Genomic DNA, 13,393 nt, shown 5'->3' on the forward strand with positions numbered 1-13,393 from the left:
CCAGGAACATGCAGCGGAGGTCCAACGACTGCCATGGCCACCCAGGAGCCCCGACATGAAACCCATCGAGCATATCTGGGATGTCCTGTAACGCAGGCTCCGTGCCATGGATCCTGCACCCACGAACAGACCAGCATTGGCGGCCGCTCTGCAAATGATTTGGTGTCAGCTGTGTCCAGAGGACTGCCAGGGATTTGTCGACTCACTTCCACAGCGTCTCACTGCAGTTCACAGAGCCAGAGTGGCCCCCACACGCTATTAGGTGACTATCGCATGACATTTGCTAAGTCAGCGTAAATATTTTCAGGATTGATATTTTAAAATGTGAAATATTGTCGTAAATTGAATGTTGCAAAATTACATTAATAAATTGCTCCTTGTTGCAATTTAAAAAGGAAACATTGGCCTTACATTTTTATTGTAGACAGTTAGTTATGCCCATGGAAATCAATTCCGTCACTACCCCGTCCTATCGAGGAGACTTTTATTTTTATATCTACGGATGAGCCTTCCCCTACTTAAATTAGCATGCTCCGTTCATCTCTGTGTTTATTAGAGCGCCCTAATTTTTATTCCGATTTTTATCAGATATATATTTAAGAACCGATAACCCCTGAAATTAATGCTAAACTGGGACTCATAGGATGAGTGGGTGCACTGTTGATTTAATTAACTACACATCTGTTCCGCATTTTGATTAAGGTATTTAGCAACCTCGATCTGTCGGTCTGTCTGTCTTTCTGTTGAAAGTGTAAGCCTGTAAATTAAAAAGTTTGATGGTAATATTGGAAGGTATACAAATATGTCAGTCTTGTGTCAATAGATTTGCTGTTGAAGAGCACCAATGTGTCTGCTCAAGGCTTAGAGTCTCCATCTACCGGACTAATCATCATCGGAAGTCACATTTGCCCTTGTATTACTGTATATAGAAGTCATCTAGTGATTACCAATTGAATACTATCAATTCTCTTAATTCTACAAGGTAAAACATTCTAATATCAAATATATTTGATTAACGGGACACTCAGTGATTTAGGTATGTAGAAATGTACAAAGGATTTCAGCCTATGCTGACAATTTCATCTTATTTTCAGATTTTTTGGAAAACATGCAGACTAATGTATTGGAACTGAAGGAATAAGTGTAATCATTATCTTATTTAAATAGATAGCTTTTTTAAGACTTATGTGATGAAAATAGGTAAAGTTTACGAAATTTCAGTTCAGGGATAGAACAGGTAGACTATTTCAAGTACACAGTCCAAAAAGTTAGGGGTACATGTTTTTTAACGTCTGGTATGTGAACGTTAATTTGGTAGATCGAGTTCCAATGGTCGCACAGCATATATAGAGACGTTATCTACTCCGGGTATGTCAAATCGAAGTTATACTCAATCTGTAGGCGTAGCTATGCATTAAACTGTCAGGTGACCCCTCAAAACAAAGTGAATAGCGGTGCGTCCGTGTCTCGTTATGATCTACACAGACTACTGTGGTCATTTGAGCAGGCTGTACGTCAACCGGCACATCTCATGAGACATCTTAACGAGGTTCAAGTCACAAGGGCCGTCACTTTTATCCTGGAGGGATGGACTTTTCGTCCTGTTGCTATGGATCTCAAATGTCTCTCCTTCAGTTATTCACCGCTTGTGGAACCGCTGCAATTAGACAGGCCATTTCACAAGTAGGGTTGGACGAGGTCGTGGACGCATGACAACCCCACAGGATGACCGATATCTGACACGGAACAGAGAACTGCAAGAAGACCTCAGGAGGGTCACTGGAGTCACGGTGTCTGACCAGACAGTAAGGAACAGGTTAAGAAAAGTGTCCTTATGACCCAGACGTCCTGTTCGAGTGCCCGGTTTAAAGCAGCAACATCGCGCAGCAATCCTTCAGTTTGCCCGCTCCTACGTCAACTGGCAACTTCGCCAATGGATAACTGTGTTGTTCACTGACGAGTCCACATTTCCCCTGACACAGCGTGATGGTCGTCAACGTGTACGGAGACGCCGATGTGAGCGGTACATGCCAAATGTTGTCTAGGGAGGCGACCTATTCGGAAATGGTTTTGTGATGGTGTGGGCTGGCATCATTATTTATGGCTGCACGGATCTTGTCGTCGTCTGTGGTCTGCGGGGCACATCGAGCAGATACTGCTACAGCATGTGTTGGTTGCTGCATACGGTGTTGGCCTTACTCCTGCACGAAAATGCCAGGGCTCATTTAGCGCGTATCGCCAGAGCTATATTGCGAGAACTGTACATTCGAGTGATGGAATGGCCAGCAGCGAGTCCCGACCTTAATCCCATCAATCATGTGTGGGATAGGCTTGACAGAATTGTTCATGGGCTTCCTGTTCCACTACAGACTCTCCAAGACCACGAACAGGCTCTCACGTAAGAATGGGGCCTGATACCACAACATGACCTCCATCAACTTATATGGAGCACTTCGCGTAGGTGCCAAGCTGTAATAAATGCTCGTGGAGGACTTACACCGTATTGAAACTCTCCAACTGCGATAAAAATCCACCCTGAATGATTGTTATCACTTGTTTTCGTCCCTATTTGGACATTTCCGTTTGTGTTCTGAAAATGAACGGGAATCCATCGATGTTCTTTTGTATACATCAACTGTAAGTAATGAAGATTTTGTTGGTAATATGCCTGGGTGTGAGGTATTGTTTTTGGAACATGGCGTATGTTCAAAAATATGTTCCCCTGATTTTTTTGAACTGTGTATTTAGGATGTGAATTCCCCCAGTATTGCAAGTGACATTGAATCAATGTGCAGGCAATGGATGTGTTTAAGTGCGTGTCAGTATTATCGCCCTCAACCAGTTGAAAATAGTTCGAGACTTCTGCTCTGACCCACTGCTGGGAATATGACGAGATGCATTCGTTTCTTTCAACGACCGAAGAAAGTACACATGCAATAATTTTAATTATGAAAATAAACCCCACTTTTTACTTCTAAGTGCACATTACGTAAATGGAAGAAAAGTAAAATGTATTGAAATAAGTACTGCAATATGATCGAAGTGTGTGCACCATTAAAAATGTTCGTGTTGTGGTGAATTTAATCAGTGTTAAGTGTTATGCTTCTGTAACAGGGCTACTGTCTACTGTCCGGTTGAGAATTTTGTTTTTATCAATGAATGTGTTTTATATACACGTAAACCAAGTCTATTGTGGGAAAAACTCACGGCGCCAATATTGATTTCAAAAATAGTAATGTGAAGAGTGTGATATTTCAAAGTTTCAATACTGCCAAAATTTAATTGTGTAGGGAATGCACCGAGAAAGTCTGTTCACGTAGCTTTCAGGTTCCATTCTGGGGATGAAGTGTTCGACCCCGACTGTCGGCTGCTCTGAAGATATTTCTCCGTGGTTCCCATTATCAAACAAGACAAATGCAGGGACTACTCGCTACCTTCCAACTTATAGGTATTTCTTTTTCCGTCGTCGGTGTAAGACCTTCCTGTGTCGGTTCGATGCAAAGAAAATTGTAAAGGAAATAAGGTACAAGAAAAGTTGTATAAGGTATAATCAAATTTTTCAATCACCATTTACCCCATTGACCGTCATGTTTAAGCTAATATTTTTGTGAATTTTGTTATTTTCTCTTCAAGTTCTCTCCATCAGTCCCCTCGAAGGAGCATCCATCGGTTACAGCTCAAATTAATGTTCTCTGGTAAGGAGCACAGGAGGGAGTCCGTCACTGCCTACCTAGCTGATTGCAATTTAAAGAAGTTTCTACAAACTCTAGGAGACTCTGCTGACTCAGCAACTTCACCAAGCGCACAAATTGGTTTAAGTACAGGCGGCGCCAAAGAACTTACGCACCATGTACAAAGGAAGATTAAGTTAGTTGGGGAATTTAAGAAGACACATTGTTGTAGATTGAATCTCTCGCCATAATCACCACCACCATAATCATCATGAATTCCCATTTTGCATTTGACGCAGTTGAAATCGTTCCTCTCTAATTAGTTTTGTCTCTCCACAATTTCTCATTGCGTACCAGTCCAAGTTCCGTTGTCCTATGTTGCTCTCCACAGAGTAAGCAAAGAATAATCGTAATAGTGGTGTCCATAGCCCTCTCTTCTCTCCCATCTGCCTTTCCAGTGCATTCCTTGGCAGACTTTCTTCTTTCATCCACTTGACATGTACGGGCCACCTCAGTCTGTTCTGTTCCAGTTTGTCATTTAGTTACTGCACATTTAAATATGTTCTTATGTATTCATTTCTCACTCCATCCCCCTTGTATTCTGTACCACGATCCAAAGGAAATTCACTTCAGCTGCCTGTATTCTAATCTAATCCCTCTGAGTCATTATCAACGTTCTTCCTGCATATGCCATTATGTTTAAGTAATATCCACTGCCTATTACTTCTCTACCGATCATTGGTACGTCTTTATTTCGCATTAATCTCCGTACCTCGTGGTAGAAGGCACTCCACCGTTGTATCTTTCTAACTTCCATATCAATTCCTTCATTTTCTGTCAGTTCACTTTCCAAGTATTAGAATTGTTCTACTACTTCCTGTTCCTTGCTTCCAATTTTGAAAGCTCATTTTGCCTGTTTACTTCCTCTACACATCACTATTACCTTGCTTTCCTTTGCGTTGATCATCAGTCCGCATAGTTCGATTCTTCTATTTAGTACATTCAGCTTTTGCCGTACCTCCTCTTCAACTTCTCACTAGAACACATCATCCGCAAATACCATAACATTCATTCTTCCCTTCCTGCCTATATGATGTCATCCGTCACCATTATGAAGAAAAAGGTGTAAACACACTCCCTTGATTTATCCCATTGATAATTCCAAACAATTCTGTTCTATTCATTGTTGTATTTACACATCCGTAACAGTTACCATATCGAAGGCTCCAAATATTAACATCGTAACTTCAAATTATCAAATGTACTTCAGAAGTGAAGTATGTTTAAATAAACACTGTAAGCCCAGTTGATACAATTTTATTGAAACTTTACGGATGAATATTTACAAATGCAAGTATTTAAATAGTCTGGAAGCATTTGCTCTAATAATTTTCAACATTGAACTTAGCGCACTTACGATGTTTTTGTCTGGAAAATTGTGCAAAGCAGGTACGCATTTGCTATCGCATATAGACAACAGGTCCTTCAACGTCTGCTCGTTGATCAGCACGAATCCAGGATATACCTGTTCAAGAATGCCACAGGATGATGGCTGCCTTCCTCCAGATCTCTTTTCGACAAAAATACACCTTGCTTCTTAATAATTATTGTACTCGAAGTACATTTCGTATGGTCGACTTCCTAAAATGGGAATTTCCCATTCTTTACTCCCCGTCACCTTATTTGTATTGGTATCGTGCATTCAGTTTTGCTCTTCTGCCACCTTCCTTCAGTCTTATATTAAGTCCTGGTTCAATTCATGGACTGTATGGATTGCGAGTGACATTACTCTTCTAATTCATGTGACCCACTGATCCCGAACATGCACAGTTTGGTTCTTCTTTCTTTTTCTTTCAATCAGGACATGCATTAAGTCCCCTTCAATTTATTTTTATCATTGAAAACTAAAAGAAAAGATTTACTTACGGTCAACCTTATTCGTAGGTTTGTCAATTATAGCAATAATTTATAACGTTCACCTTTAGTATGTAATTGTTTAAAAACTTAACAGACTCCAGAAAGTAAGAAATAGCGATCATGGAAGCGTCCTCAGCGAAGCCTACGGTTACACTCATACTGATGACCATGTCCACAATTGGCAAATGGCCACTGACGGCCCTAGACGACAGTGCTCCTAACAACAGGGAGACCAATAAACATTGATATTTATCGCACACTACGCACATTGGACTTACGACAGTGTCTTACTGGATGTGCGATTCGCAAACAGTAAAAACATCGTAATTACAGTTACGAGTTCAATTGTTCTATTATTCTCCTAGGATAATTACCTTAATACTAGCAGATACCCGCAGCTTCGCTCGCGTGAATTTCTTAATTTGATAAAATTAACCTTTCCTCGGTACTGTACTAAGACATTATCTGAAAATCCGCTAAATATAAAACATCACCGAAAAAATGAGTGTCATTTACCCCAAGAACTCTTTGTAAACTACGTTTGTGGTATTGCCTTTTGCACCTAAGATGACCATGCGATATATAACTGTGCATGTGAGAAATAGTCTTCTCTGAAGTTGAAAAAAGTACATGGCTTTTTACTTTTAAAGGAGATTCCAAATACCTATTTTCACGTCTGTAACATCTTCAGTTTTTGAGACATGTGTATCCTCATGAAAATAATTCAACCCTTTTATCAGTGCAACTCACACCGTGACCTAATTGGATTTTCCGGAAAGCAAATAATATATATCTCTTTATTTTTAAATGAGATTTTAAATACCAATTTTCACGTCTGTGATACCTTCAGTTCTTGAGATAAATGTATCCACATTAAAAACTCAACTACTTTATCTCTTCTTTTCACCCCCGTTAAGTGCCTTTTCCGAAAACAAAAGTATATGTTCCTGTATTTTTAAAGGACTTTGAAAATACCAAGTTTCATGTCTGTAACATGTTGAAGGTTTTTGACATATACTGTATATATACCGGAACTAATTTTGAACATTCACCCGCTTTTTCAATTATTTTCAGCCCCTTAAATATATTTCCCGGAAACAAAAAATAGTGCTTCTTTACTTTTAATGTGTATCACAAATACCAATATTCACGCCTGTAACATCTTTAGTTTCTTTAGATGTAAGTATCCTCATACAAAAAATTCAACACCCATTTCAATCCTTTCACCCCACATAATTGTATTTTTAGAAAATCAAAGAATACCAATTTTCACGTCTGCAACATCTTTAGTTTTCGAAATAAAAGTATCCCCACACAAAGAATTCAACTATATTTTCAATTCTTACACCCCCCTCACTACGTGGATTTTCCGAAAACCAAAAACGCGCATATTTAATTTTAAAGGCGACTCCAGAAACAAACATCTTCAGTTTCTGACATATAATAGGTATCCTCATAAAATATATTCAACCGCTTTTCCACCTTTCTCACCCCACTTATTGGTATCTTCCCAAAATAATGCGTATTTCTCCATTTTCAAAGGAGATTCCAAATACCAATTTTAGGTCTGTAACTTTTAAGTTTTTGAGATATGGATGTACTCATTTAAATAATTCACCCCACTTTTCACACTCTTAGTGACGGAGTATCAAAAAATCCTCCCTTAGTGAGCACCTACACATTAATATAAACGTATCCACAAAATTTGGTTTTTTTATATCCAGTAGTTTTGGCTCGGCGATGATGAATCAGTCAGTCAGTCAGTCAGTCAGTCAGTCAGTCAGTCAGTCAGTCAGTCAGTCAGTCAGTCAGTCAGTCAGTCAGTCAGTCAGTCAGTCAGGACATGTTATCTATATATGTATATAATACATACAAACATACTCTGGAATCAAATGAGCGTTTCAAAAAGTGTTATGTGAAAAAACTGGAGTTATCAAAATGTATTCGTTCAGTGAGTTGGTTAGGAAGAAAAATGTTTTCTTAGCTTTCTCTAAAATTACGACCTGTGCACTTAATATGATTTGAAACGATGCTCCTCTTATCAGAAATGTATTTTGTGTAGTCAGAGCACTGCAAGAAAGCCAGGTGTAATAAGAGTTAATAACAAAGCAGTGACTTTATGGTGGCATTTTGTTTGGGTTTGAAGGAACCTACTTATAATACCTGTAATAACTGAGTGGAATTTCAGGTGACGCTAAAAAAATGTAACAGATGAAGAAATAATCACTGTTACATTAGACTAGGATGGCCACTCCGCTGACTGCTCGGACCACTCAGTCGAGCAACTCGTCTCCTTCCTCCCAGTTCTTCCCAGCCCAAACTTTGCAACATTTTTGTAACGCTACTCTTTGGTCGGAAAACACCCAGAAAAATCGAGCTGCTTTTCTTAGGATTTTTTCCAGTTCTTGAATCAGATAATCCTGGTGAGGTTCCCATACACTGGAACCATACTCTAGTTGGGGTCTTACCAGAGACTTATAAGCCCTCTCCTTTACATCCTTACTGCAACCCCAAAACGCCCTCATAACCATGTATAGAGATCTGTATCCTTTATTTACAAGCCCGTTCAGTGGCAACAAGGTAATATATGTGCATACTGAGGAGTTCTTCTGTTGGTGATTTATTTGTCAATGCCATGGGCGATCACAGGCCTGACCATGTGCATTCGGTTTTGACACTGCAGGCAGTAACTGTGCTGAGGTTAGAGGTGATGAGTGTTTGCAACGTTCATTCTAGCGTAAAACCATGTCCCACCGACGAGTACGCGCTCTTGTTGAACAACTGTAGCCATTTGAATGGAATTGCACTGTGGGCCTGTAGGCAGCTGTATGGAATTATTGACGGATTGCTGCACATGTTGGGCACCACGTATCGGTGGTGTGTCGCTGCTTCCAGCAGTGGTCTGTGGAACATTCCCACACCCGAAAACAAGGCTTCGGTCGTCCACGTAGTACAGACACACGTCAAGATTGATGCATTTTGTGAACAATGGTGGCTGAAAATGCATCATCCAGGAACGAAATCCGGTCGCATGTTGCACACGTCGTGTCACTAAAGACCAGTGGAAACCGTCTGCTTGGAGCAGGATTGTGATCACGTGTGTCTCTGGCCAGGATACCACTGATACCACGACGTCGCCAAGCACGGCTACTCTGAAGTGTTGTAAGAGACGGCTGGAGAGGTGAATGGCTCCCTTTTGTCTTCAGTGTCGAGAGCAGGTGTACAACGTACACTTAGTGAGTGGTTTATTTCAAACTGCAATCGCACACGTCATCCAGGTCCCACCCCAGGCTTCATAGTGTGCGGGGTGATGGGCTGGGCATCGGTTACAAGTCGCAGTCACCGTTGGTGTTTCTGCAAGTTAACGTAACCTGTGACCGCAACATTGCACAGGATGCTGTCCCCGTTCTGCTCTCATTTCTTCAACAGGAAGATAATGGGTATACAGTTGCTGCGATGCAACGTGCTCTATGTGGTGTACAACAACTGCCCTGGCCAGCATTATAACCGGATATCTGGCCAATTGAACACCAAAGGGACATTATGCTCCATATCCTGCAATAACCATTGCAGAATTGCATCAAATGTTTCAAGATGATTCGGACAATGCCTCGCACGATGACACTCGGCACATTTGTGATGGTTTGCATGGGCAAACACACGCCTATATTGCAGTCAGATAGGGTACATTTTTTTTGCTAGGGGCTTTACGTCGCACCGACACAGATTGGTCTTATGGCGACGATGGGATAGGAAAGGCCTAGGAGTTGGAAGGAAGCGGCCGTGGCCTTCATTAAGGTACAGCCCCAGCATTTGCCTGGTGTGAAAATGGAGGGTACATTTTGTAATGACGCAACCGCTTGGGCACCTTTTACGGTGACATGTGTGTTTCACATGTCACATCCCTTGTGAATAAAAGGACCTTGCCCTTGAGGATATTGCATGTTCTTTTCCGGCGGTGTATTATCTAAGTGATCAACCAAAACTTCGTACTGAAGGGACATATTCATATGGAGTTAGATGATTTCCATGCTTTTACTGAACGAGCGAAAATAAATTTGGCTCAAATTTTATTAATGCGACAACTTGGCATTGCCAACAATTTGTTTCCCAGTGCCGATTTTAGGAATTGATTGGAGTGTACAATATACAAATATCTATCAAGAAGACCATCATCACCTTTGGTTAAAAGAATAACCAGAAGTTCGCCTTCAGATAATAAATCTGATTAGCCATGCTGCAGACCTATATTTTCAAATACGATCACAAAATTCAGGTTCCCCATCCTATAAACATTTGACGAGGAATTTCAACAATTTTATACTGTATACTACGGAGATCGGAGGTGCAGCATGACATGAAGGACTTCCTGATATACGAAACACCGTCAGTTCCATAGCCCCGGAAACGCAGAAAGACTTGCAAAATTTCTTCAGATGGGTGCATCAATAGTTTCACCTTTTTCCAGAACATCCCATCGACCGCGTCGAGACGTGCTCGGAAAGAACTGGATTATATTATTACTAAAATGTGAATACTACATCTCGTGTAATTTTCACTTTATTTGCTATGTGGAACTACAATTTTTATATTCGTATTCACCTCTCTCATAGAATAATTGTGGATAATAAGGGTAAATGCTTAAATAGACACGGAAAGAAAAATATATCGCAAAGAAGCTAAAATTAAACCCCTTTACTTGTCGTAAGCGTAAATGACGGCGTGTTCATAAATATATTTCTGAGAGGTAAAATATAGTATCTGTTATCCCCCTGTACCCCTACACAAAACTGTTCAAATGACAACATACGGAACACTTGGAGACCAGCTGAAAATGTTGTAAAAGTTATGGTTTTTCAGAACTGTCGATTCGACTCCTTTAGAGGTATCAAAATGTGAGCCTCAGCAGCTTCGTTCTGCTCTCTGTAACGTTAATGAAATGCCACGATAGTTTACCTCTGATGTCCAGAATTAGAGGATTGGAGAAAGGTTGTACTAGCTTCGATAAGATTAAAAGGCTCATTGAATCTGATAAACTGCCTGTTAATTTGGACCAACAATCTGCGGGTGAATCGATAACCATTATCAGTACTTGTACTGAAAAGATGGCAGGATATATGAATTCTTTTGACGGCATTATACTTTCAGGGGAACAAGTTAAGATAATGAAGTGTAAGACAGCGCATGATTTCAATCGAATCAAGTAGCTGTCAATGATGAATCATGACCTAAAGCTTCGGAGGGCATACACTGAATTATTAACTACAACTATGCCCTTGTCCTGGCATATCCGTGCCATGGAAATTTATATTAGTTTTCAAATCTCTCATAGTGAAACCCGAGATTGTAATGTTGTCCTTTTAATATGTCAAAATGTGTCAATCTCCGTCACCTGTTGCAGCCAAAGGGAAATATTTTGAAAGAAAATGCTCAACCCAATTCGTTGTCGTAACTTACAATAATGTGTACAGAAATTGTTTTCGCCATACAGAAAGAATTATGAAGGATTAATTATTTGAAGCTATTTCGGAGCATGCTACTATTGAACATGTTTACTATACGATTTTAGGGAAGTATATTCTTTCTATTGCTCAGCAGTTCTTAATACAAAGTTGTTTCAACTTCAGAAGGCAGTCGGTCAGAGAGATAGTGTGTAACTATTATCAAAAGAGTTAAGTATATCTGCAAGGTATTTAGGCAAACTGTTGAAGAGCAAAACCTCATCGATAATTAAGTGGGAGGAATCTCACCCCAATATAGATCGTATACGTCTTTCACATCAAAAACATATTTCAACTGTCGGTCTAAATACTGTTATAAACTTGTATCACAAATACTTAACCGTCCTCGCTCCACTTTAGCTCCTAACCAACAACGTAATTGAATACCAAAAGTTAATGATGGAAATGTATGTCCTCCATTACCTGAGTATAATTACGTGGGCAAATACTAGATACCACCTGATTCGATATGTCTTGTTGATTGTCGATTTATTTTAGCCCATGAAATTGTTAACTCGCCTTTCATTTCTGTTGGAGTTAATAATGAGTTCAGTTAAGCATTGGTGGACATTCACTTTTTCTCTCCTCAACGTATTTTCGTAAGGAAGTTATACATCTCTTGAGAGTTTTCCTCCATTCAACCTATAATAGTTAATTAAGTGCAACACTGCCGATGCGTTCGCCGTGCCTACTTGAGGGTCTATTTAAGTAATAATTCGAATACAAAGGTTCATTCGGAAATTTAGGCAGATTGTCGTGAAAGGTTCTTGTTGCTCTATGATCACCGAGTCCGAGTTTCTATCACATAATGGCTTAGAAATTGATCATCAGAAATTAAAATTACTTTTCGAGTATTTCGTTAATTCTCCGGTTCCATTGAGAGTCAAGTTATCTCATGTAATCGTATTTCACCGTCAGGGCAGATGAGCATGTTGATGCTGCTTAACTGAGCCTTGATCATCTTCCGGCTAAATATGCTTATCAAATCTGTGCCGTATGCATGTAATTTTCAAACGTCTTCACAAATTGTCTCGAGTTAACAATCGTATACTAGTATAGAATCGATGACTCAGACAGTAAAGTCATCTCTGTTTCGTCTAGCCCCTCTTAGAATGAAAATTTGGAAGGGCATTATTGAAGAAATTCTCTAAGATGCACTCATTTCCCCTCCACATCTGCATATACATCCCCAATTTTCCTTCTTCAGAAGCCCCAAGACGGTTCTCACCCATTCGTCCAGTACCGTGCCCTGAACAACGTTAGCTTACATTTTGTTCACATTCCTTTCCATCATACCTGTTTCCTCTGGTTCCACAATGCTGAACTCCTCAACTCGCTTTTTCTCAGACAAAAATACCAATAAATCACCTCTGGTGAAGAGAGCAAACATTTAACAGCTTCTTCCATCGACTGGAAATTGTCTGATTTCATACAGGTTGCATTCGGCTTCTTTTCCGTTGCTGCGGTTGTGACTCAGCTTTTGGACTCCATCTTACCCGATATCAAGTTCTCTTACGTAAACAATTACCTGTCGTATGCCTGAATGAATCGTCTTGTGCACATCACAAGGAACTCCTTTCTTGACGTGAGGAGATGACTGCTTCCTTCACGTTGCCGTCACGCTACAATGGTTCCACGTCCTAGTTCCTTTTCTATTTCATGAATCTCACCTTGGGTGTCCCGTAAGCCCAACTACGCGAGATTTGTCGAGCAAGAACAATCGTTCAACTAACTTCACCTAACATTTAGGTTCATTCGAGTTTGTATATGTGAATCGACATCAGAGCACAAGTCTAATAATTTAATGTCGAGCCCCATAGGAGTGCAAAAATTTAAATATAATAGAGTATCATACTAATTACGTCCAAATACCATACCATGATAAGACAATAAGTGATCCCTCTTTCTAATAAATATGAGAAATATACAAGCGTCAATAAAATACAGAGTGTAATTCACCTAGTACGCCCTGTTTGAGCACTAATAAGTGCATCGATTTCCGAAAATTAACTTAATACTGTTCAAAGAAAGTCTCACGATGAATGGAAACAGCAAATCCGGAATAATGCTTTGACATGACCTATGAATAATGCAAACATTAGAAGTACCACTTAACAGTAATTAGAATTCCAACAAGGAACAAAAACGAATCCACAGTAACAACCCTGCTATTCTCCTTAAACAATGATCCACCCGTATAACGTTCGAAGAAATGATGTACAATAGGAGTGGGAGAAGAAAAGTATTATGCACATAGCCACAAAACCAGAGACAAACGGATATTGGCCATATAAGAAGGATTCA

This window comes from Anabrus simplex, chromosome 2 (assembly GCF_040414725.1).
Source record: "Anabrus simplex isolate iqAnaSimp1 chromosome 2, ASM4041472v1, whole genome shotgun sequence".
NCBI lineage: Eukaryota > Metazoa > Arthropoda > Insecta > Orthoptera > Tettigoniidae > Anabrus > Anabrus simplex.